The following is a 27,572-nucleotide window of genomic DNA, read 5'->3' on the forward strand; positions in this document are numbered from 1 at the left end:
AAGTCCGAATAGGTCCCTTAAAGACATATCCGTTAATCAGTTTGGTCCCTAAAAAGAGGTCTAAATAGGACCAAACTGATTAACAGATATGTCTTTAAGGGACCTATTCGGACTTTTTTTTCTTTAAGGGACCTATTTGGACCTTTTTTTCTTTAAGGGACCAATCTGAAACCAAAAATGTCTTTAAGGGACCATTTTATTAATTAAGCCAATTTTATATCATCTTCACTCATTTTCATTTCATTCACTTTTATTTCTTTCTCTCACATTTTTTTTTTGTTTGTAATATGCATTTTCTACACTATTCATTTCTTTTTGTCTAACCGGATCTTCTTTCTCTTTTTTGAAATTTAAAACACCACTTATACTATTCATCTTTATTCATCAAGTAAGTTATTCTTTCTCTATTCTTCTTTCTCATTTTTTTTAAAATATACTCTAATATCTTCATTTTTTTCTAAACTCCATTTTTGTGTCTTCCCATTTTGCAGGAAAGCTATTTTTTTTTTTTGAAATAATAATGATTTTAAATGGTTTTTTATTTTAATGAATAATTACAAATATTTTGTAACCTTTGATGAATAAAATCAATTAGTGATATACATCTTAACTATCATATTGGGTCAAGTTATAACTAATAAAAATCTCAAAAAAATTATTTTTGCATGGGATAAGTTATAACTGATATAAATTTTAACTATCATATACGGGATAAACTATTACTGATAAAAATTTCAAAATAATTATCATATCAAAGGTAAATAGAAAAATAGAAAAATAAAAGATATTAACTCATTAAGCAAACACTTGTGGGGTGTAAAATATGGTTAGTCAAAATAAAAGATTACTGCTGTCATATGTATATATGTAGGGATTATCTTGATGTTAGAATTGATTGAGAAGTCAGTTCACTTGGGCGGGCGGCATGGCGAATACTAAACAATCTAAAGACCATAGGAATTCCATGCATGATGGGTGGTTGAGTAGTGAGAGATGAATTTGCAAGAGTATATGTATTCTTTGAAAATTGCAACTATGAAATTTGCGAGAGTTCTCTTTCCCACTCTTTTGCACTTTGATTGTATCAAGAGTTTAATTTCTATAAATTGTTTATCTCGATAACTTTATCTCGATGTCTTGCTCAAACATCAACAAAACCACTCCAAATAGCCCCTTCCAATTGAATCTCAAGACCCTCCTCACAGATTTATCTTCAAATGCCACTATAGTAGAAGGCAAAAACTACTCGTCTGATACAGTCTAATCTATGGTCAGTTTATGTGCAAGGGTGATGTTCCTGCTCATCTCTGTAGTCAGTGTGTCACAAACTTGACTCGTTACAATTTATCCTCAGACCCATTGAACTATGATTGTTCCTTTTCCAAAGAGGTGATGATTCAGTACGAGGAGTGCATGGTCCGATATTCCAACAAATATTTCTTCTCCCCAACTCACTTTAGTTAATGTGTCCAACCAGGCAGTATTCGAGCGTTTAGTTTTCAAAACCTTGAATGGTGTGGCAGATGAGGCAGCCAATTTTTCAATTGGCGTCAAGAAGTATGCCACATAGGAAGGCAACCATATCTGAGTTTCAACACCTATATTTTCAAGCTCAGTGCACACCAGACCTGTCACCACAAGATTGCAGGAAATGTCTGAATGTTACCATAATGGACGTTCTTCAGAACTGTAAAATTTACAACGCAGAGGTAGGTAGGGAAGTCTGAAACTTACAATTGTTACATCAGATATGATGTGTACGGTGTACCCTTTCTATCGCCACAGTAATGCTCCCACACCACAAGATCTCATTCCAGCTTCCAGTACAATTGATTCAGAATACTCACAGCATCCTGCTTATCTTTCCCACAATTGTTCAAGCAATGAAACCACAGAACAATGAGTTTCTATCAAATCTCACAATACTCTTCTCTTCATTGTCTTCCAATGCCATCAGAACCAGTTTTTTCAAGACAACTGTCGACACGGTCAATGGCCTCTTCATGTGCCGCGGTGATATCTCCCTCTCCCCTACCCTCTGTCAGTTATGTTATGTTATGTGTCCAAGATGCAACCAAAAGAATATCCTCAGAGTGTTCTACCTCCAAAGAGGCTATAATTTGGTATGATAAATGCTTACTCCGCTATTCCTATCATTCTCTCCTTTCAGGTATTGATACAAGTAGAGCTGTCAAAAACGGGCGGCCTGGCACATTTCGGGCCGGTCTGGTCAGGCTTCGGGCTTTATCGGGTCGGGCTAAAAATCCCGGATAAAAAACATGCTATAAATATTAGTGCCCGAGCCTGGCCCGGTCCGAGTTGTTGGGCTTTCGGGCGGCCCGGATTTTTTTAATTTTTTTTTTACTCTTAGTGTTTAAACTAAACATTATAAATAACTAAAAAACTACTACTTTGTGTTGTGCATACCAAAATTGGACATTCAAATTAACAACTATCCTATATTAATCATTACACTTATATTATACATATATTATATAGGATCAAAAATTCTCACGCGCCCTATTTTTGCTCGTCCGCTACCTAAGAGTTTCTCGCGCGCCCTATTTTTACTCATCCGCTACTTATGAGTTTCTCGCGCCCCCTATTTTTTCTCACCTGCTACCTAAGAGTTTCTCGCTCGCCATATTTTTACTCATCCGCTACTTATGAGTTTCTCGCGCCCCCTATTTTTACTCATCCGCTACCTACGAGTTTCTCGCACCCTATTTTTACTCATCACCTACCTAAGACTACAGTTTCTCGCGCGCCCTATTATTACTCATCCCGTCATCCGCTACTTAAGAGTTTCTCGCACGCTCTATTTTTACTCATCCGCTACCTACAGGTTTTTCGGGCGCTCTATTTTTACTCATCCGCTACCTACGAGTTACTCGCGCGCCATATTTTTACTCATCCGCTACTTAAGTAGTAAAAATGAGAAATTTGAGAGAGAAAAAACACCGTCCGCTACTTAAGTAGCGGTTGATATTTGAAAAAAGAAATTCTTATAATACAAACTAAGTTCAAATCATCCAAAATAATTTATTTATAGTATTTATTTTGGAAAAAAATTATAATTTATTCGGGCTTGCGGACCGCCCGTGGCCCATTCGGGCTAGCCCATATTTTAAACGGGTTTTATCGAGCCGGACTAAAAAGCCCGGAAACAATTCAGACTAGAATTTTCAAGGCCTGAGCCCGGAAAAAATCAGGCTTGACGGACCGGCCCATTCAAGCTAGCCCATTTTGACAGCTCTGGATACAAGTGCTCCAAAATTTCACCAATTCAATATAGCCAATGCTTCTAACCTGAACCTGCTTCAAAGCATCACCACTTGGATACTAGCAAATACTTTATATGGATTGAAGTATATCCAGACAGAGGAGAGTACTATTAAAAACTATGAAACAAGATCAGTAAAATTGAATAATCATCAAACCCTTTACACTCTTGTTCAATGTACGCCAGATTTGTCTGATGGGGAATGTAGCACCTGCCTGAGTAACATTTTCGAAAACGAAATTCCTTGGAGTAGTTTGGCAAGTTCAGAGGAAAATATTCTATATCCTGGCTGCTATATGATGTTTGGATTGTCCCAATTCTACAGCAATATGGTGATGAACTAGAGGGGTTTGAGCAAGTTAGTCCAGATTATTTTGTTTAATATTTTTAATTAATTAATTAAATAATCATTTTTTGAATATTATAGAAATTACTTCCCGCGTGTTGTTGATCCACTTACGGCTCAAATTTTCATCTGCTATGTGAAACTTATGGGGACTTTTTTACATGACAATTAAAATTTTTAACATGTGATTTTGACAGATTTTTAAGATTTCAAAGTATTTTATGGATTTGATTTATAACCTCTATGAATTTTTGGTGCAATAAAAAAAGATAATAATAAATAAATTATAAGATCTGAATAATATATGTTTATTTCATAAATTTGTTAGTACATCAACTTGTTCCTTCTCTTGTGTTAATTGAATAAAGATGAAGAAAACAAAAATCAATAAAAACAACCAATAAATAAAAAACGTTAGGGTTGAAAAGTGTATTGGGTTATCAAGCAGTGAACGTGGATGAATAGGTATCTGAACAAATGTCCATAGTTAAGTAGATTAATAGCAAGTAGTGAAAGTGGATTAATAGGTATATGAACAATTGTTCATAGCCATTGATATCGATAATATATATGAACAATAGCGAGCAGCGAAAGTGGTGAGAAAAAAAAAATGATTCTAGTATTCACTACCACTCCCTGACGACAGGAAAAAAAAAAGTTTATGAGAGTGTATGAAAAGTCTTGAGGGTTTGTGTGAGATTGTTGAATAGTTTTAGTATTTATATTTTAAACTAAAAAGTCTTACGAAATCCACTCCACAAAAGAATCCTTCAAAGTCTATGTAATTTTGAATACCGACAGACATTTTATAAGTCTTAATTGAATACTAACAGATTTTGTTGCCTTAAAAAAAAAAACTTAATTGTCTTAATTGAATTTCACGGGACTTATTTGTATTTTATAAAAGTCTTAATTGAATACCATATAATTTTTTTATTCTTAAAAAGTCTTTTAAAATTCATTGATATCCCAATTGAATACACATCCCTTTAATTTAAAAAAAAAATGTGAAACTTTAATTGTGTGTTTGGTTGCGAAGAGAGCAAGAAGTGAGAAAGAGGGTAAGAAAAGAGAAAGATAAATAAAATTTGATATTTTGACAGATATAAAAAAGAAATAAGAGAGAAAAATATGTGTATAATTGTAAAAGGATGAAAGTATTTTTATATGCACTATTAGTATTTTTATTTTAGTTCACATTTTTTGTGTTGTGGTTTGTGAAACAGAGACACTCCTCATATTAGGCGTGTCTCGACGTCTGACATGAAATCGACACGATACTGACGCTTATAATTACATCAAATTATGTTATTTTTTAAATTATTATCGGTGTTGACGTGTCACTATCTGTGTCGTGTCCAATATCCATATATGTGTTTGTGCTTCATGAGTTGTGGTTGTAAACAATAGGGTTGCAGATTAATTTTGTGTAGCTCTTCACATGTTAGATATGACTCTTTGATTCAGACACAGCAGCGGACCTAGGGGTGGGCTGAGGTGGGCCGCGGCCCACCCCCACCCTCAAAAAATAATTTTTTTTATATGTAGGGTATTAATTTAAATATATTATTAATGATTTTAAGTCACCCGGTATATATATGTACAAATATTAATATAAATATTAATTTAGAGTATATTATTGATGACTATAAGTAATTCGGTACACATATTAGTTCAAGTATTAGTGTAAATGTTAGTTCATAATTAATTGAATTTATAATAATAGATAAAATTAGCAGTTGAACTAGCGTATATAAATATGAAATGACATAAAAAATATGTTTAATTAATATTAAATTTTTAAAGTCCCATATTTTCACATTTGTTGCAATTTTAGTCCTATCTAAATATTTTTTTATTACTTTTTTGCTGTAAAATTAGCGAATTTTAATAGGAAAAAATTGTGAATTTTGGTCTCAAATTTGATATTTCATCTTTAGATTCAATGTTGGAGACAATAAATCACCTTTATAGCCAAAAATTACAATTTTTAGAGTAAAAATATAGTTTGTTGGTACCAAAATAGTAACATGTGAAAATAGAAGAGCAAAAAATTCAATTTGAAAATAGATTGACTATTTTTCGGCCCACCCACGATATTTTTTCTAGTTCCGCCACTGTTCAGACATACATATCAAATATAAAAAATACCACCAACAAACTATATGTATGACACCACTAATATATTACCAAGTTTAATTTAGTTAAAATGTGAATATTAATACATCACACACAATTGAATTTCCCTAATTATCATATATTCAATATGATTTTTTAAGTCGGACATATCAAACAATAATAACACTCTCAATCAACTAATGCATGCATAACACCACACACACACACACACACATATATATATATATATATATATATATATATATATATATATATATATATATATATATATATATATATATATATATATATATATATATAAAGTGATTAAATACACCCTAAGGTATACGTTGCTAATGCACACTTTCATAAAAATGAGTGGGTGTGTTATAGCAAATCCTTATATATATATATATATATATATATATATATATATATATATATATATATATATATATATATATATATATATATATATATATATATATATATATATATATATATACACGTTTTAAAATTAATCTCTAATTCTCCATGCAATAAATAATTTTAGAGTCATATATATTATATGATAATAAATATTATATATGTTTGAAATATAAGTAATTGAAATTCTAACCATATTACATTTATGTATTTCATCTCTGTTTATAACTAGATGTTTGTTTTAAGTTTATTACATCTATTCCTATGAAAATGATGGTAGTTTTATCCCTGTTTTTTTTTTTACAACAGTTTTATTCCTAATCCTACCTAGGCCTTCTAAAAAAAAAAGATTTAGCTAAAAAGATTTATTCCACTTTTTATTTTATTTTTAAAGTTTTTTAATGTAACATATTTCATAAAATTTCATATGCATTAATTTTTTTTTTACGAGAATGTCCTATTTATGGTGCATAAGCTCAAACTTATGCACCATGCATAAACTTGCTTCCTACACCCAACATATTTGCTTCCTACACCAAAAGTCAGTTCAAGCCCAAAATTAGGCAATCTATTACTCGCACGCCACCCATATACTACCTCATTACTTGCGCGCCCCCCATTTGCTTAGCACACCCCCCAATTTTTTTTTCCTTTTCCTCTAGATTTCTTGTGAGCCCCCCAATTTTTTTTTCCTCCCCCAGATTTCTTGCACGCCCCCAATTTTTTTTCCTCCTCCAAACTTCTAGCGCACCCCCCCAAATTTCTAGCGCACCCCCCATTTCCAATTAAATAATAACTTTTGTTCCTTTGAAGTATATATTATAATAATCCATTTTTAATTAATTTTCGTCATACACCCCCTCGAAGCCCAACATAATAATCAATGGTTCATGTATATATAAAGCATATTTGTCAAACATACAATTTAATTTTAAGTTTTATCAATCATAATCACAATATAAATAAAATCTCATACATTAATTACACACACACACACACACACACACACACACATATATATATATATATATATATATATATATATATATATATATATATATATTTTTTTTTCTTTACAATAAAAAAATGATCGAATCCAATATCTCATGCATACTATCTAAATTTTTCTCAACAAAACTAACCCTAATTGCTTTATATGATTTTTTGCTTTATGTAGCATGGTTTTGTAAAATGGTTATGTGATGTTTTACTTAATAACAATGGTCAATGATTTCAGTGTTGAAACAAAAAGACCCCACGAGCTGTTAATAGTATGCATCTGCCCACTTGGAGACATTGATGATTTCATCTTGTGGGACTTTGTGGAGCAAATTCCTATCATTTAACATCACATTCTTCTGATCCAGGAGGAAACTGGTGGGACTCTGAAATCCCATCGCAGCCAACACCGGCTTCAACTGTTCTTTCAAGTCCTTGACAGAGTTTGTTTTTGCGTTTCCCCTCCCTTTAATTTTCACAAAGTTGTTGAACACAGAAAATTGATGATATACATCACCTTCATCTTCTACTTCATTCCCTGCAAGGGAAACAATCATAATGGCGTCAAGATCGCCCTCACAATCATCAAATACTTCTCCCAACAATACACCATCATCGTACATGACTTTGTTTTTGCGGCCATAGAACACTAGCTTGACACTCTCATTCTCATTTTCTACAGATTCCCATATCCATCAAAACTCTTTCTTCACTTCTTCGCCGAGATCGGACACAATCTGGGCTTGGAACAATTGGAACTTCTTAAAGTCCTTATAGAAGGCAGTTCTTACATCAAATTCACACTGTGAACCCATCGGATTACGGTGATTCATGAACTTTCTGTACCAAATGTAAAAAGAAATTCAAGTCAAATTAACATAAATTCAAATGATTCAAGCAAGCATCAAATCAAACAATTAGGCGATGAAGGAAAAAAAAAAAAAAAAAGAACAGGAAGAAAAAAAAAAAGCAAAAAATCATAATCAAGTCAAATTGAAAATAATTACAAATACAAATAGAGAGAAACTGAGAAAATATCAATGAAAATATTAATACAAACGTAACCAACAGATATTCAAAGAGAGAGAGAGGAGAAATCGAACATAATCTCAAACCTCTTTGATACAAGGGAACTTCTATGTATACATGGAAACTTCTATATAAAGAGAGAGAGAGGATAAATAGAATAGAATTTCAAACCTCTTCTTTGCAAGGTCCGGGTCCGCTTCAACATCTTTGGAAGTCGTATCCAGATCATCTGTTACAGCTTCACCTTTTTTGCTGTAGTTTCCGGCATACGATTCATTAACAGAAATAATGCTGCAATTCATAAATTAAAAAAAAAAAAAAAGAAAAAAAAAAGAAATGAAACTCTAACAAACTTAACCGCTTTCCTAAATTGGAACAATATATCGATGAAAGCAATTTATAATTAAACTAATTTGTGCTGCAAAACGGAATATAATTATATTTATTAACAAAACACTGAAATTATTCTTAAATGCTCGATTCGTAAAACAGAGTAAGAAACACAAACCTCTTTGCAATGATCTCGTTCTTCTGCAAATCTTTCGTCACGGAACGGAGCTCTCTGTTCTCCTTCTGCAGACCTTAAAGCTCTCCGCCGTTGTTGCAGTTTCCGGCAATCAATGACGAAGAAAACGAGCCAGCATTCGACTGCTTGCGATCGGCAGTGTTGATGCCGATGCCGAATCCAGAACAAACGTCCTTGTTATTCATTTTGATTGGTGAAATCATCCTGCAAAACGATAAATTAACGATTAAGAAACGGTTAACAGAAATTGACGAATGATTAACAGAAATTCAGGATCATTCACGCGTTAGCTGATGTAACATCCCACTTAATTAATAGTAGTAATATTAATTGGAGACTTAGTTGAGAATTTAATTACAAGAAAAAATTGGACAAGTGAAGGATATGGAAATTACATAAGTGTAAATTGGAATAACTTGTGAAGGACAAAATAGTAATTTTGTAGTAATAACCATATAAGTTCCAAGATGAGAAGAACAACTCTCTTTCTCAAAACACTCTCACGCCCAACCTCCCTTTTTCACCATAACCACAAACTTCATACTCCATTAATCGATCAAATTTCTTAATGCATGTATGAATTCTTCTTACCCATCATCAATTAAACTCAATAGAAGCAAAAACCAACCCTATCTTCCTCTCCTTCCCACTCTTAGCCACAAACCCCTTTCTTCCTCACAAACTCATACCTTCCACCATTGTCAAAGCTTGCATGCACGAATTTCTTATGGGTTTAAGCTTGTAGATGTTGGAAACCAAGGTAATGTAAGCATTCCTAAACTTTCCCCTCTTCTATGTTGATTTGACCGATTTTGATGGTTAGAGAATGAGATAGTTATTATCCTATTTCCCTTGAAAGTGAAGGTTGAAAGAAGTCTTGTTTCACTGTTAGTTTGGAATTTCAGCAAAGACGTGGACTTGTAATAGTGGGGACTAAAGATTGAAGCTTTGAAGAAATTGAAGAAAATGGAAAAGAAAGATTAGGGTTAAACCCGTATTCTGGACAGACCTCCACTAAAAAGGTAATTTCTCACTCCTCGTAACTCCTTTTGAAATTCCGCTTGATTCTGTGGTAAGATAACGAAATTCCGGTCGATTCGACGCCAGTTTCATGGATTTCTAAGCAGTAATGAATTCGGGAGAAGCATTTGAAGTTCGAGGTCTGATACAGAACTTTGGGCTGCAGGTTTAGAGTGTTGTGGCTGCAAATTCTGTTTTTCAACTAGCTCCGAATATGTTGTTAGCACGATTCAAACGTCATGTTCAGGTGGGTTCCTTTAGGTAAACTCTCACTTAATAGAGTAGCCTTATTAGTTTTCCCCAAAATCCAACTATGCATGTTAACTTAAGTTTTAGGGATTAATTAGGGAGAACTCATGAAATGACTTAATTAATGGATTGAATATGCCCTACATGTTTGGAATGTTGTTAATTCGTGGAATTTAGCATAAAATGATTGATATGTATACTGTTTTGGAATGGTAAGTGCTGCTGGATGTTGCAGGTTGCGTGTTTGAGCCGGTTCATACAGCTATGAATCGATGCATATGTTTTCCAGAGCTTAGAAAATGTGTGTTCTGAGTCTATGAATTGGTGCATGCTATGCTTGAACCGGTGCATAGGCTTCAGGATGTGTTTTATAAAAACATGGAAAACGTGTGAATCGGTGCATACCCGGTATGAGTGACTCAAACATGGCCTGGACAGAGTTTGAATCGGTGCATAGACAGTATGCACGGGAGCATGGAACCCAGAATAACTATTTTTGTAACAATAACTATTTTTGTAACAAACTGAGAACATGAACCGGTGCACAACTCTTATGAACCGATGCAACCTGAGACCATTATGCTTTTGAGTTAAGGATGGAGGATATGTCAACTAATTTAATTTAACTAAAAACCCTCCATCACGAATAGTATTTTATAAAAACAACAAGTGTCTAAATTCCACGATTACAGACTTTCTACATGTTTAAAATCAGTACACTTAGGAATTTAATCAGGATGATCATAATAGTTAGAAATATCCCCGGGAAGGGTTGATGGGCAGGTTAATGCAATTTAGATTCTTAAGACAGTTGATCAGATTATGGTGGTTGATCCCGAACCACAGTTTATCTAGCCTTTGGCTATGAGTCTAGCTTTTGCTACGAGGGATTCTTCACTTTTAGTGGGAATCAAGTTATTTAAGTTGTGAGCTGAGGTGGTTCTCTGATCTACATTTAATATCAGAAACTACAGTCAGGCCTTCGAGACCCGCTCACCTCGAAGTGTCCGTGAGTTATAAAATTAATAAAGATAATAAATTATGTGATACACCTTTATTTATGTTTAAGCTATTCAATTATGAATATGAGTTATTTTAGTGATCAACTGATTTATGTACGAGCCCCTGGTGTAGTCACCACCGTAGTTGGGGTAGCAGGAGCTCACTGAGGCTTACTAGTCTCAATCCACGATTTATTGATTATAGGTAACAGGTTGAGCATGATAAATGGATTTTCAAGAGGATTGAAGTAAAGACGTTGTTTATGGAAACTTCGTAGCATTCACCTGTTAAATTATTATAGAAGATGACTCAAGGTTTGATCCTGATTGTTATGCATTCTATTTCGCTCTGATGTATAATATATTATAGGTTGTACATTATGACAGTTTATTCAGGATTTTGTCAAGATTGTGTATTGTCTGGCAAATTATCTTGTAATTGTACTATGTCGGACAAAAGTTATTTTGTAATTTTAACGTTTCCCGATTCAGTTATGTATGCTCCTATTGATATTCTAGATAAATCAATATGGGGTGTTATAACTGATTTGTACATTTTCAGATTAATACATTGCAAATCAAAGAAACGGTTACGGATGGAAGAAAAAGCAAAATACAAAATCGATTCAAGAAATTAAACGATTGATATTGATTACAATAACACATGCATAATGAAATTATTCAAAGAGTAGAGAAATTCACAGATGAAAACCTCGATAGTAACAGAAAAGAGAATGAGTAAGGAAGAAAAGCTCCAACTTCAGAAACAGAGCTTCTCCGGTGAGTGAGTGAGTGAGAGAGAGAGAGAGAGAGAGAGAGAGAGAGAGAGAGAGAGAGAGAGAGAGAGAGAGAGAGAGAGAGAGAGAGAGAATGCGGAATGAATTTTGGGAAGAGAATGATGGTTGAAAGAGAGAGGTTGAAGAATGTGTGTTTATATAGTTGCAATGCAGAGTGTGCTTGTTTGTTGCAAGGGAAAACCGTCTTGAACACACTTTCTAGTTTCTAACAGAATTCACTTTATAGTTTTCCCTAACTACCCATGTATTTACTAAAGAACCGTGCGTTTTTAGGGAGTTTTCTGGAAATTATGTTTGGTGTCTTTCATTTCCATTTGTAATTGAACGTATCACGTGTGCATGACCATTGATATTTAATCAGATGGGGTACCAGAAAGGATCCTCTACGACTATAGTTCCTCCCTTATCAATTTTAGTTTTGCTATATGCTTTGTTTTATTTTATTTTATTTTTATTGTAAAAAGTTTGAAAAGAAAAGATTACATTAGAGGGTAGCAACATTAGGGCTATTAACGGTTAACTTATAAAATATTAGAGGATCACCTAAGCCACAACTAAGATTATATCGATTAATTTTACAATACGAATTTTGAATCGTGACTTTTCAATCCATTTGTATATGACGACGAATTTTTTAAGTGATACTCCAGCACGAGGTGCTTCTTGTGTTACCTCCACTAATCATCTGAACAATCACACGCGAATCAATATGATGCTCCATCGATCGAAATTCAAATCTCCAAACATACAATATTCCATCTAAAATCCCCGGTTTTTTAATCCATTTCTATAAAAACAAATGTAAATAATGTATATGCATAAGTGTTTTCTCATGATAAATTCTTATCTAGTTACTCGTACCATTGATTTAGACTACTTCCCCATTCACATTGTCCTAGCTATAAGTTGTGGCAGCTCAACCTCGAAACCAAAGGGGCCTAGTCTGCGAGGCCAAAGTGGGCTCAATGGTCAACCCTCATTCGAATTAAGGGATTGTCTTTGCTTAATAGCATAGGAATTGAGGTTTCAGATTATCTAACTTTCTCTTTTTTAACATAATTTGATTTCAGAGTTGTGGACCCTGATGGAAATATCTTTCTTTCTAACTGAAATGTATCGCGTGAGGACCACTATAAACGCATGTACTTTTTTTTTTTTTGATAAGTAAACACGTGTACTTCAAAACAACATACAGTTGGTTTTTTTTTTTTTTTACGATACTTGCCTTTTCTTTACCATACATTATTAATTAACTTTTTTGACAAAATAAGATAGATTCCAAAGTCACAAATGCGTGAGGAGATTTGAATTTTGTCAATCATTTTGTGTGTGTAAATTTTTAATGCCTTATTATTTTGTCCATCTACAAAGTAAAATTAATATTATAAAATAATTTGATATTGTCATCTGATAATAATTATATATTCCTTCAAATTATTTAACAAATTACATTCAAATTATGTAATATGAAATAACGTTAAATTTTTTCAAATATTAAAAAGTTTTCTGCCTTTGAACAAAAATGGAAAAATGTATAAAATTACTTTACAATAATAAATCATATTCATTTAACTGTTTTATAAAATCTAAATTGTATGGGAAGGGATCTTTTCCATTTTTGAAAAAAATGGAGATGGCACAACAAGTCGGGCGAAATAGGATCCTCTCCCGTGTATATTTCATTGGAGCTCGAGTTTATATGACGACCACCGTTCGCCAAGGAAATCATGCGACAACGCCATCTTACTTTCTCTGTTGTGGCTACCGTGGGATAGAGGGAGAAAGGATTGGGCCTTGGAGATGAATTTGGACTCACGAATGTTTGCAATGGGCCTGCACACACGTTGGACTACTTGCATTTCATAATGGGGTCAAGCTAAGAAGAATTAGAGTTTTGAGAAAGAATTTGAGAATAAGTTCACTCAACACATTTTGAATTTTCTTTGGGTTTAGATTAAATTCTAGGTTGCACTAAATTGTGGATTTTGTTAGATTACACCTTGAGGATAAGGTGGTTCTGCAAGACCAATGGAATGTAATGAATGGATATAGGCCTTAGAGATTAAATAGGCCCAAAATGCATTAGTCAATTGTATGTGATTATTTATGTTCTAGAATGATCTAGAATAATGACGAGTCATTGATTAGTTTGTTAGCTATATATATTGACATTTGGTGCATGTAATAATCAAGCAAAATGAATGAAGAAGTTAGTTATTATAGCTTAGTGTAGTTTGTTAGTAGTTTTTAGAAATTATCTCTTCAAGTTATGAACAACAAAAAACTTGTTCATAACACATGCGCTCCGAAATCGTGTTCTGAAATTTGCTCATAGAAAGGTGTGAACCAACGGAGTTATGGTGTTGAAGCGTGGCGGCTACGGTGAGCACCGGTAACGGGAAAGAAGGAGATTGTTGTTGATTGTTGTTGTCTTTGTGGTCGATAAACATTGGACTTTGTCGTTCTTGCCGCAAAACAACCATTGGTTCTTGTCGTTGTTGCCGGTAATGTTTTAGTAGTTGTCACTGTTGTTGCTGCCATCGCCATTGACTCAACAGAGTTGCAGGTAAGGAAAGAAGAGAGCTTTGTTGGTGTTATGTGCTTCTGCTATGTTACAGACTCCTTACTCTAATATGAAAACAGAGTTATCAGTGTTTAGGATCCTGCGATCCGAATAATTCCGTTTTCGGATCCTAGTTTACGAACTAGATTAAATTTGGAATCCATAATTTCAGAAGTTAACTCTGTTCAGGAACCAACCTCATTACCAACTCATTATTCCTTTTCTTCAAACTACTACTACTTACTTGAACCTCAATTTCCATAATAGAAATTCTATCATCAAAACTTGTGTTCTTGCCATTGCAGTACATTTTCTCTTATGCTCTATTTTGTTTGTTTGCTTGCTTCCACAATTTCAAATTGTAAAAAGTAAATCTTGCAAATAGTGTAGCAGCAATGGTGAATGAATGGAATGGAAAAAATGAATAATGTTTGAAAAAACGAAATTATGCATTTTCGGAACTTATATTCCGAAATTGATTCAACTTCGGATTGTAGAATCCACTAGTTAGGAACCCGTGCAACGCACGGGCGAGGACGATTGCATTATCTGATTAAATATAGCATTTAGATAATTAGTTGTTAACATAACACAATCATATAAAAAAAGACATATAATAATATAATTGTTGTTATAGTTAAAATATAAACCAACAAACAAACAGTAACTTAAGAGTATCATTCAAATAATTAATGTAGATAGAGTTCAAACAAAAACCATAATAAACTACAACATGTCAAACATAATTGTTTTTGAAGACAACTATTGATGTTGATTAATGATAACAACATTAAAAAAATCAGGTGGATCTGAGACAATAAACTGAACTCTTGCGCCAGGTTGTATGTTAGCATTCTGAACAAATTCAAACCATCCAGCAGATATATACCTCTCATTCCTATTTCTTGAAGATGTTTTGATGGCACAATTCAAGAAAATATTTGATGTTTTGATGGCACAACCGAGAGAATATTTTATTAGTTCATCTTACAAAACCCATATATTTATATGGATAATCTCCGTTAAGTTCTTTATATGAGCTAATAAACCACCAAAGAAATTAATAGAAAATGAGTAAATAAAGAATAATTGTGAAAGCAATAATAATAATATCATACTTTGTAGTATTTTCCATTTTGTTGTATTGCAAATGAAATTCTGTCATTTATAATGGAACAAAAATTAAGGCTTCAAATTAAAAAGTCAAATATAGTTTTCTTCCTAAAATTTTCTACCATTTACAAAATCTGATCATAATCAAAATAAGTACCAGGGTGACTACTGGCTGGGACAGGGAGAAATCCTGTTCTAATTTTAGTATTTAAAACATAATAAAATGTGAAATGAACCTTATTCTATAGAGTCAATATGACATGGAACAAACAACTTGGTGAAAACTTTAAAGAACATTCATGTTTCCTTTTGCTGAAAATATATATATTCTGATTGCTGTTGGACAATTTAGACGCGTGCAGCCAATGAGATCAGTGTTTGGTTTTTGGCTTCTTCACAATCATCACAGTGCAATGAGCATGATGAGCACAGTAGTCCTTACACTACCTAATACCGCCCTGCAATTAAATTCAATCTCAAAGAATAAGTAAATAAGTACCTATATGTTAAGCGCCTACGCGAACAACTTTTCATTAAGTTGTTTATCCGAACATGAAGTATTTATCAGACACTCATTTCAATCAATGATTGTAAATTTGTAATGCAATTGAATGATAAATGTGACCAGAATGAACTTGTACCTTTTTATAGCTCCATAACCATGACTACCAAGAACCAATATTGAAGCATGGTGCTTCTCCAGAGCATCACAGAGAACATTTCTAGCATCACCTTCCACCACTTCCACTACTATGTCTTACCTGATAAAAAAAACTATATCAAATGATAATTCACATGTTTGCCCACACAATATACTGAATTTTGATTGTAAGACATCAGAAATTAAGTAAAATTATATAGTATTAACAATGAATAATTATACCTCTCAGATGAGTAACATAAACATTTGAAGCCATTATTAGAATTAAGGTTAATTGGTATACACCGACAGTGTAAAACTTTTTCACACATGTATCAAATCATAAACTAACCTATAAAAGTGACATTATGGTGTCCCCCCAAAGTGACCTATGAAACCAAACCTCTTCAAAGAAGTAATAAACTAATCACCATAAACTCATGCACACAGTCAACTCAAGAACATCCCAATAGAAAATAAGTATGAGTTTCCTACACCATTCACTTAATACACTAATTGCCTTTAGAGAAACAAAAGGAAATAACATTAATTGCCTTTATAGATACTAAATTGAAGTTAGGTAACAGTCAATTGGATAGATACTTTATAGAACAATACATTTACCAAATGTAGTCATATGCATATAAAGTTTAAAGGCGGTCAATAAAAAATAAATACAAAACATGAGAATAAATCAAATTAGAGTTTTCAAATACAATGAAAGCAAAACATGAACAGAACAAAATAAACAAAGAAAATCTAATTAATTCTATCTTTTAAATCTCCAATCACATTTTGAATATCATACAATAGATATAGATATTAGCCAAGAGTAGCCTTAATTCTCAAAGCACACAAAGAACAAAGTTGATGCACATTCCAAACTTACAACGGAAATTGGATGAGCTAGAGCAAATTTAGATTTCAATGATTTATCTATGTATTAAAATGCTAACAGTTATAAGAGTTTACCGTATCAATGTCAGTGAGTGAGGAATGTAAAATATTTTACTCACAATAATACATGTGCTCAAAGGAAACATGTTAATTTTGCTCCATCATATTCTTAGTTACCATCCTTTGAACTCAAACCTGCAATCTTAGACAATGAGGGTGTCAAAAATTAGCACTTAACATTGTCAAACATTAATATGAGGTTAGTCTAATTCTCTTGGAAATTCAAGCTCTAATCTTCTTGGAAAAAATAGCTAGCACTTAAAAGTGTAGCATAGAAAAGTTGTTGCATGTATGACATCTTAAATTTTGAGGGTTAAACATAAGGTTAAAATCAAAACTATCAAATCACTATACTTTTAATCTATGGTTTTGAAAAAATAAGCAACATAAGAAATGCAGAGATAAGAAATAAATGAAATATTTCATCAAACTACAAAACATGGGTTAAAATTGAAGGCAAGGATAGAATTAAACTCACTTTACTTAACACAGGGCAGCAGAGCAGGAAAAACAATTGCTCTAAATTTAAAAATAACTAAAAATTATATTGGGTACATGAGAACAAAAACTATATTTAAAAGTAATTATCTGAAAGTGAGAAACAATGCCATCATGTTGATCAAAACTAAATGATAAATTTGGAGCACTATACAACTTCACATGTAACACATTGAACTGGAAAATTAAAACTTTAAATTAAAAAAACACATAGAAGCTATATATAAGTTGTGTTTAAGACAGAGTAAATAAGCTTACCTAATATAATAATCATGAGGCACGAAAACTTCATTTAGAGGACCAAAGTAGTCAAATAGTCTACAAATCTTTTGGCCTGCAAAGTGCAAATAGAGTATTACAGTTGATTTCATACAGTTTTTGCAAAAATTTAAATAAATCATTTAAAAAAATATGATGAAGAAGACACCATTTTTATAAAATTTCTTAAAGCTGGTGATGTAAAAGCTAACAAATTATCTATTTTCACTAATTCTTTCACTAATTGCATACAAATGATAGTATAGAAAATCATAAAAAAATAAGACCACAATTGAATGATATATAAGACCAAAAAAATGAAGACAAAGACACTGAAACAAAAAAAACAAAAATCGGTGGTCTACTCTGTCAGCGGCAAACGATCTATAGGAGAATCTGGAAGAAAGGAAAAATGCAATCAATGCAATCAAAGCTATGTACCTCACCAACTCTCACTAAAGTAAGGAATTCAAATAATGACAATAATCCTTTCTATCTAAATCAAACTAAAAGTAATTAAAAGTATCAAACTATAAGTGGTCTACTTATATGGTGACAGAGGCATCACAAAAACACTATCCACAATGAAGTGTTTGTGCTATATTAGATGTAGTTGTATCGAATAGTACCTTTAATTTTAAGTTATATATGAAAACAAAGAACAAAATGAAAGAAGTGATGATCATTTCATGATGAAAAAAAAATGGAGTGATTGATTATACCTCTGATGTAGTTGTGGTATTATAGAATAAAATATACCTCTGACGAACCAACAAATTTAGTATTTCTGCATAACCAAATAGCTTTAGAGATGCATAACCTAATCAATATTCTGCAAGAGAACCAATAACCAAATAGCTTTAGAGAATAAAAAGAACTGTAACTATAATTCCATAACAGTATCTTAGCTTGACTACTAATTCCACAACAATATCAAAATTGAGTTGCTACATTCAAATTGGTCAAATTCACTTACATATATCAACTTCTCAAATTGAGTTGATATGATCGTTCACCTTAACTTTACATAAACCTGAAAAGGGGGAGCAAAACTACTGCTATATCAGTTTGGTTTTCTCCTCAATTAAAGTTTACAAATAATAAATAAAACAAATTAAAATTGAAACAAATCAAATCCAATATTTTTTTTATACAAATCTAAAAAAAGAAAAATCTAAAATTTAACAAAAACAAATCAATCATATGGTAGTGGAGAAAATCATCTAAATCCTACTAACAACTAAAAGGTAGGGATTATTAACTAAAACATAGAAACAAATCCTAATAAATATGACAACTAAGCAACAATATTTTCAAAAAAAATTTAAAAAAATTTGAAAGAGGATTATAAAATCAGATATAAAAAACACTATTGAAGAAAAATAGGGATTTCAAAGAAGAAAGACATAACTTTTTCTTCAAATTCATGAACAACAATCTCTGATAATTGATTTCTGAAACACTATATTCCATTTTCTGATGATCAAAACAAACCCTAATTTTCTGATAAAATTGAATTCTAAAACAAAAATCAAAACAAAACATAACTACTCGAATCTCAAACATCAACTAAATACTACTCAAATACAATCAATTAAAGTTCAGAAAACTTACCCATCAAACCGTAATTTTGTGAACCTGAACAAACAATAACATTCCAAAAAAAAATAAAAAAATTAGAATATGAAACGAAATCATGAAATAAGGAAGGGATTTCAATTATATCTTCATTGGTTTCACATACCTTGCTTTTTGAGAAGCCCTTTGAACATTCCTTTATGAGGATACCTGCATATCACTTGACCAAAGAAAACATAGAACTCATTAAACAGAACAATGGTGTGAAACCCATGAAATCCAAAGCCAAGAAAAACAATACCTGTGTGCTCTGCTTCATCGATCTTTGTCGTCCCTGAGTTTGTAAATCTGAACAAACAATAACATTAAAAAAAATAAAATCAGAATATGAAATGAAATCATGAAATAAGGAAGGGTGATAAAGCTGAAGAAGCATATCCCAACCATTAAATTTGAGAAAGAAGAATAGCAGAGGGAGAGAGAGAGAGAGTCCGAAAAAAGAGAGATAGAAGTAGGGATTCAAAATTTGAATTGAGTTCTGGAAGAGGGGGAAATGAGCTGTGTTTTCTTTCAAAGTGTGATGTGAACAGAGATGAAGAGAGGGATGTTGCATAGATTAGATATTGTTATTTGCTTGAGAAATAATGAAAGCCAAAGTGTTTGCTAAAAAAAGTATCCAAACCTGTTACAAAGCTGAGAAAGAAAGCGACAGTTCAAGATGATTGTGCAGCACCAATTTTGTTTTGTTTGGGCCGAATAGGATTGGGCTTGTGTTTTTTGGCCCAGTAAGCAAGGATATGAAAGGGGGAAAACAGATTCAAATATTGCTCCAAAAGAAGTAAAGTTTTTGGCTTTTTGTCCAGCAAGGATTTGCTCTGCGCGCCTGTGAGCTTGACACCTGTCAAAAATTTCCCTACAGCTGTGGTGAATTTGTGTAGTTGTAAAGATACCCAAAATAAGTGGTGTTTTGGGATTTTTGGGGAGCCTATGAGCAACAAGGGAGGCCTAAAAAGCAATTTTCGTAAGTCTATTATGGGCCTAGAATAGTGTCACTTATGGCCCATGTAGATTTATGATTTTGCTTTAAATAGACATTTGTAATCTTACTTGAAAAAAAAAAAGTTTGAAATGAAGTAGAATATCCCATAGTGAGATTTGTGAAAGTGTGGCTCCTCTTGAGTCCTTGGATTAGAACTAATTGAATTTTATCCAATGTTTTAAGAATCGGACCGGACCGGCCGGTTCAACCGGGAACCGGACACAGCAGCGGTCCGGGCTACTACTGAGAACCGGTAGTCTGCAGAACCGGGAAAAAACCGCTTGAAACCGGTACGAACCGTCCGGAACCGTTTCGAACCGGTGAACCGGGGGCGGTTTGAAAAAACCGACCGGTTCGGAATCTTTTGAAAATTAAAAAAAAAAAAAAAAAAACTGTGTATTTAACGTTTTTTTTTTTCCTGTGTGTAACCCTAATTTTTCTCTTTCCACTTTTCAGAGAGCGTGAAAACGGTGGAAGGAAAACCAACACCTATTTTCTTCTTCTTCTTCTTCTTCTTCTTCTTCTTCGTGAAAACGTTGTTGTTGCTGCCTCCACTAGTAAGGATTGAGCACCTGCACTTTTTTTCTTCTTCTTCGTTAATTGTTTCTTATATTAGATGGTGGAATGAAACAAATTTATCCTATTGTTATGTTTAGGTTTCTTAATTTGTTTCTTAATTTGTGGAATGAAGAACTAAGGTTTTGTTCAATTTTTATGGGTTTCATCTTTATATTATTTGCTTTAGGAAATATTGTTTCAACACATTGATAGATTGCAACAAGAATAATATTTTTCAGAATCTTGTTTCAATTTTGAAAAGGGTTTTTTTTTCTTATATTACAGTGAAAAAAAAAAACGTTAAATACAGTAGTTTTTTTTTTCCTTATATTTCAAAAGATTTTTTTTTCTTATATTACAGTAGTTTCTAATTTGTGTTTTGTTTGTTTTAGGTTTTTAAAGTTTCTATTTTGTTAGTTTGTTTATCACCTGTGAAGTAGAATAATTATTATGAACCAATTTTAGTAATTTGTTGCTTTGTTAGTTTCTAAGTATTTGTTATTCTGTTACTGATAATTTGTTTATTAGCTACCAGATACGAAAATTATATGAACGGTTCAATAGCGGTTGAACCGGTCTAACCGATTGAACCATGAACCAGTGACCACACCGGGTCGACCTCCGGTCCGGTTCTTAAAACATTGATTTTATCAATGAATTCCTTACCATTGTGACAATTTCTCTTGGCTTATCAATCTTCATGATTTTGACGCCTTTTTCAATCACCATCTCAACTTAATTCATCTTTGTTTGTTTCTTTTTCGCTTTCATTTGCTACCTTGTTTCAAGAATCACTTTGATGAAAACTTGTAATTATCCCGTTAATCTTATGCTTATTATTTTTAAGTTATATAAATCACTATTGACCTTAGGATTTATACCGAAACTTGATTAATTGTTTGACAATTCTCAGTTTCCAGAACACCGGAGAAGACAACAACCCGACACATAGAGATGTCACTAGATAGGTGAGTCTCAGCTCGTAAACCGCCTCCAAACAGTCAACATCGATGCAATAAAAGTCGGCCAGATACAAAGAGACATGCAAATCTCAACTGATTTAAAAATCATCAACAACTCAAAATGAGTCATATACAAATCTCAACAAATTTAAAAACGATCAGAGAATCAAGTATCATAGAAAACTACCGGCAGAAGTTCTTTTTATATTACGTTACGTGGAATATTTGACTGGTTTAAGCGTTGACAGAATACATGCATATATAGATCTTAATGTGGAAAATAAGTGTATATACAATGGAGGGCCTGCAAAACACGTGACTGCACGTGCACAATCGGTCAGTGAGGAAAATGTCTTTCAAATTTCAACCTTTCTAAAGAAAAGAAAAACTCTGAAATTAAACAGTGCGAACATACTATGATTATATATATTAATAATCCATTGCGTTGAGTAATGCAGTATTGGAAATTCAGCAATAAACAAACACTTCAATAAATAAATAAAAACATCATCCTCAAAAAAAAAAAAATAAATAAATAAAAACATTAAACAAAACTCTAGTTAATTGACAGGTTCCATGCAGTCTCGTGACAGATAATTTACTCAAAATCTAATTAATTTTTTTTCTCTTGGAAGTAAAGGTAAATAATCCTAATTAATTTATATAGAAAAAAGGGAGCAAAAATAAAATTGACTATAGTCGTGACTCATTCGCAATTATTATTATTATTATTATTATTATTGTTATTATTATTATTATTTTGACGAATTGTTATTATTATTTAAGAATTTGTCTATAAGTCTAATTTAATAGAGATGATAATATCCGCCCGCATATTATTATATGTTGTGCACTTTAACTTAAATTCAAATTATTACTTCATTTAATCAAGATATATTGAACTTAAACGGTTATTAAACTTCATTTAAGAGGCTTTGGCTAAAATGGAAGAGTCGGACAAGTGGTGCACGGTGCACCAGTTGTCAATAACTCTATAATGAATACGAATTTTATAAAATTCACCGTTAGATAGAAAGTTTATATCGTATAGATTATCCATATAAATTTTTAGAAAATTTGAAAATCATTTGATATGTTATTGAGACTCATCAAAATTAACGGTTTATGAATTTTTATTAAATACCGTTAATTTTGATAGGTCTCAATAACACCTCAAACGATTTTCAATTTTTTTAAAAATTTATATGGATGATCTATATGATATAAACTTTCTATCTAACAGTGAATTTTGTAAAATTCGTATTCGTTATAGGGTTATTGATAAGTGGTGCACCGTGCACCACTTGATCCACTTGTGCATAATAAAAGCAGCCCATTTAAGATGTGTTATTTAAAAAATTTAAGTTAAATTTCTGATATAAATAATTTTTTATCAAATTTTATTTATCTTACCATCGATCTAATTAAATTACAGACACTCCATTCTCTTATAAAACAGGAAGATTAACGCAAAAGAAAAGTTATAACTTTATTTATATACATGTGAGTTTCAGAGAGATGTGGACACTACTTCATCTCTGCACACAGAAATTGAGTATTTTTCTTTAAACGTTTGGCTGCTTGGCATTTTTACATGTCCCCATTTCCATGTGCTTCTTCTCAATCTTCATTCATCATCACACTAGCAACTATTTCCAATACTGTTTGGATTATTTTCCCACACTATTTGTACTCTTTTTCTTGTGGTCCAAACTTTTCACTTTGATTATGATTGGAACAGTCAAAATTATTTTTTACTTCATAATTGTTTCTAATTTGAAAGTAGAATATTTTCTAACTAATTTTAAGTTTAAAAGTAATCTTACACTAAAATTGATTATTTAACTCGTTTTTATTTTAAATATTATTTTTAAATAAAATTAATTTTACAAAATCAATTAGTTTAAAATATACCGTAGAATCAAAACATGCACTATATATAAAAATAATAAAACTCAAGTCAACAAAGCTTGGCAAGCAAGACTTTGAATTGGAATTTTAAATAAGAATATGAAGGCTAATGCTAAGGTGGACTACCTTCACAAGTGGTCCACTGTGGATAAGTGATGTACCGAATATGAATTTTACAAAATTTATTATTGGATTGAAAGTTTATATATCGTATAGATCATCTATAATTTTTTTATTTTTTTTGAAAATCATTTAATGTGTTATTGAGACCCATCAAGATTTACGTTATTTAATAAACCGTTAATCTTAATGTGTCTCAATAACATATCAAATGGTTTTCAATTTTTCTAAATTTTTCTATGGATGATCTATATGATCTAAACTTTCTTCAATTCAACGATGAATTTTGTAAAATTCGTATTCTTTATAATGTTATTCGTGACTGGTCCACCATGAATCACTTGATCCATATTAATGTTAGTCATGTGTTATAGTCTAGAAATTGACAATATAGTAGATGTGGCCAAACTCACTGTTGTATATTTAACTTCTCTATGAAGAACTGTTAATGCAATCTGACTCTTTCTAGATGAGTCCCTCTCATCCAAGCTGGTCAAGAAAATTGGAGCAGGATACTTTAAAGACTATTTTATGTATAATCAAAAGTAAATATATATCCTTTTGTAAATAAATAAATAAATAGTACCAGGACAATGTCCAATTAATTTTAATCATATTCAATTGATTTCTTAAGAATAAGTTTTTGTTCCGTTCATATCAGAATGAAATTGCTCTATCGGTGAGGTTTGAGGTGGTTAGAAGTTTCAGGTATGGTGGAAAAGATAACCATAAAACATGTTTGCACTTGAACGCTCAAGTCAGTATGTTGTAAAGGAAGAATGAAAGTAAAAAATGATTGAATTGTATATTTTAGCATCAATAAGAGTCGTTGAGATGAATCCAACTATACTTGAAGTGTTGACGGGGAGATCAGCACTCATTACATGGGGTGTATAGGAAAAATGATGTCTGTTATCCTTAGCTTGTGTATAAAGCTACCAGCATGGAACGAAGTATTGGTGATTGATTCAATCCAAAGTTTTATTCGTAATTGATTGATTAAGTTGCTTCCTTGGACGAACATTCAGCATATATTCCAAATAATTCTTTTGACATAGACACCAAAGACAGGCTCAATATAGTTCAACCGCAAATACCATTTTAAATTGTACATGTATAAAAAAAAAAGCTAAAAAAAACAATGGGCTTTGGCCCGCGAAGAAATTAGTAAAACCATGAAATCCATAAGTCAACGCCAAAGATTCTGATTGCACATCAAACTATACTAGTGACTAATGTGCAAACAAACCAGTAATCAACAGAAGAGAATCCTGTAATAAAAAAAACTTAAATAATTAATTCGTCCACGTAAGTTCGTGAGTTTTTGGTTTTCGTCTATGTATTTTTTATTGTTTTTAAAAAAATTCTGGATATGCAAATCCTTTTGATTTTGATCCCTGATGTCAAAGTTTGTTAAAAAAAATGCATATGTGGCAAATTGAGACTGACGTGGTAACGTGTGACCCGGTAAACGAAGATGATGTGTCAAAGATGATGTTGAGTCGTCCACTGAGGGACTAAATCCAAAAATAAAATTGTAAAGAAGGACCAAATCTAAAAAAACGAAATTGAACTCAAAATCATATTTTTTTATTTCTCTAAATCCAGAAATTGACTCATATATCTCTAAACCTAGAAATCTGTATTGAAGGTACTAAATCGATATTTTCTTCTTCCTCCTTCCTAGAAGCTTTATTCTTCAATTTTCTTTCTTCTCTCCAACTTAAAATCACCATCTTCAAAATTTGACATGATTTTTGAAAGGTTAATTAATATTCGAATAAAAAAAAGGAGAAAAAAAAACAAAGAAAGGAAACGATTAATGGTCTATCAGGTTGAAATAGTAACTGATTCATGATTAAAAATAGGAGATGAGTTGGCCCAATAAAAAAAAGTGTGTTTAAAGAGATGTGTTTGAGGATGTGACTCTAACGTTCCTCTTATTAACATGCCATTCAATTATAATTGTTCCTTTTTTTTAGAAATAATTGTTCTTTTTGCATATCTAACTACTATTGAAAATAAACCTATCGTGTGGATTAGAGTTACAATTACCAATACATCAAGTATATATCTTATCTTATTGAAAATAAACCTTTCTTGTGGAATCGAAATAAACTTTTCGTGTGGATTAGAATTAGAATTACCCATACATCAAGTATCAAGTATATCTTTTCTCATTCAAAAAAAGTATCTAAGTATATCTTAGATATACTTGATGGCAGAATTGTGATCAACAATGTTTAAAACCACTTGATGGTAGAACTGACCTCCGAAATAGATTAAATTGGTGGTGAAAGAAAAAAAAAATGAAGTGCATTTTTATCATCTTCAATTCTGTATATTAGTATTAATATTGGTTACCAAGTTTGTTGGGATGTCTTAAATTATGATAATGATAATGATGAGCTAGAAGATAGTCTTTGATTTTTTTTAGCTTACTTTAAGAGCCTTGGTGGCTTAGTTGTTTTTCCATTAGATTTTTTTGTTACAATTCTCATTATATATTTTTCTAACATCAAAAAAACAAAAGAACTATAGAGTTACGTGAGTATATATTTTGTTATGTATTAAGCATCTATTTGGAAACATTAAAAAGCGGTTTATTGTTTCATGAAATTAACTCAATTAGTAAGGGACATTGCAATTTATATGCAAAAAAAGAAAAAACATGAGGAAAAATTGAAGAAGATTCAAATTCCATAAACTACAAAAGAAAACTTCACAATAATATTGAAAATTGCTTTGAATCTCGAGATTGATGATTAAAAAACTAATATAAACATATGCTAATTAACATAATATAGTATTTGAATCATTAAAAACATAATTAACGAGAATAACCTAATTTTTTCCCTTCCTTCTCTACTGCCACTCCACATTAGTGATTTTTTTTCTGATTTATTAATTAGTGATGAGTGGTTAGGATCAATTCTGATATGAAATCACCTCCTCTTAATCGTTTTTTATTTCTTTTTATTTAAATAAATGATATTCACATATTTTTTTATGTTTCTTTCGAGTTTGTTTTCCGTAGTTTTTCATCTGGTGTCGTTTAATTCTGTCTTAGTGAAGAGTTTTTGTTTTGATTTTTCGTGATCCTCTCTACTAAATTTAGTGCCAATTATTATTATTGGACTAACTAACTATTGTTCTTTAATTCAAATTTTGCTTGTGAAAAAAAAAACTCATTAACAACTAACACTTGAATGAATAAACAAAATATTTTGCAATAATAAATGCAAAGATACTAAAATAGAGAATAAGTGATCTTTTGTTGAAATTTTGGCCAAAAGGTATTAGTAGTAAGGACATTTGAAGTTTCTTCCGTCAGACGCAACAAGGTCCTCACAACACAACCTTTGACTAATGTGTGAAAAACTTTTGAAACTCGAAAATCAAAATATTTGTGTGTCTAGTATTTTTCTCACCTAAGTTGAATATTGCTTTTCAACAAGCCAAAATATAGGTGCAATTGTGTCGGTTCTGGATTGTTTAGAAAAATAGTAGCATAACATACTGCACATGGATTTGACTTTCATACAAGGCATTGCACTGTATGAAGAATTTAGGACCCACTA

General features: G+C 31.8%; 2 long non-coding RNA genes across 14 annotated transcripts; one reads left to right on the forward strand and one right to left on the reverse strand.

The window, feature by feature from the left end:
* The first annotated feature begins 9,049 nt into the window (after positions 1-9,049).
* Positions 9,050-11,550, forward strand: LOC123902452. The gene is made up of 4 exons (XR_006807583.1): positions 9,050-9,492; positions 9,587-9,749; positions 9,835-9,994; positions 11,203-11,550. It is a non-coding gene; the product is annotated as an uncharacterized LOC123902452 (long non-coding RNA).
* Positions 11,551-15,726: 4,176 nt separating this feature from the next.
* LOC123902453 lies at positions 15,727-20,343 on the reverse strand. Of its 13 annotated transcripts, none has more exons than XR_006807590.1 (10): positions 19,846-20,343; positions 19,703-19,749; positions 19,568-19,621; positions 19,438-19,461; positions 18,800-18,856; positions 18,546-18,610; positions 17,824-17,899; positions 17,127-17,209; positions 16,112-16,231; positions 15,727-15,928 (listed from the first exon to the last, which is right to left on the reverse strand). It is a non-coding gene; the product is annotated as an uncharacterized LOC123902453 (long non-coding RNA). The 13 variants fall into 13 exon arrangements; XR_006807586.1 differs by having other exon boundaries at positions 17,127-17,202; positions 18,583-18,655; XR_006807596.1 differs by having other exon boundaries at positions 16,112-16,226; positions 18,583-18,655.
* Between the last annotated feature and the right edge of the window lie 7,229 nt (positions 20,344-27,572).

Source organism: Trifolium pratense, linkage group LG1 (genome assembly GCF_020283565.1).
Source record: "Trifolium pratense cultivar HEN17-A07 linkage group LG1, ARS_RC_1.1, whole genome shotgun sequence".
NCBI lineage: Eukaryota > Viridiplantae > Streptophyta > Magnoliopsida > Fabales > Fabaceae > Trifolium > Trifolium pratense.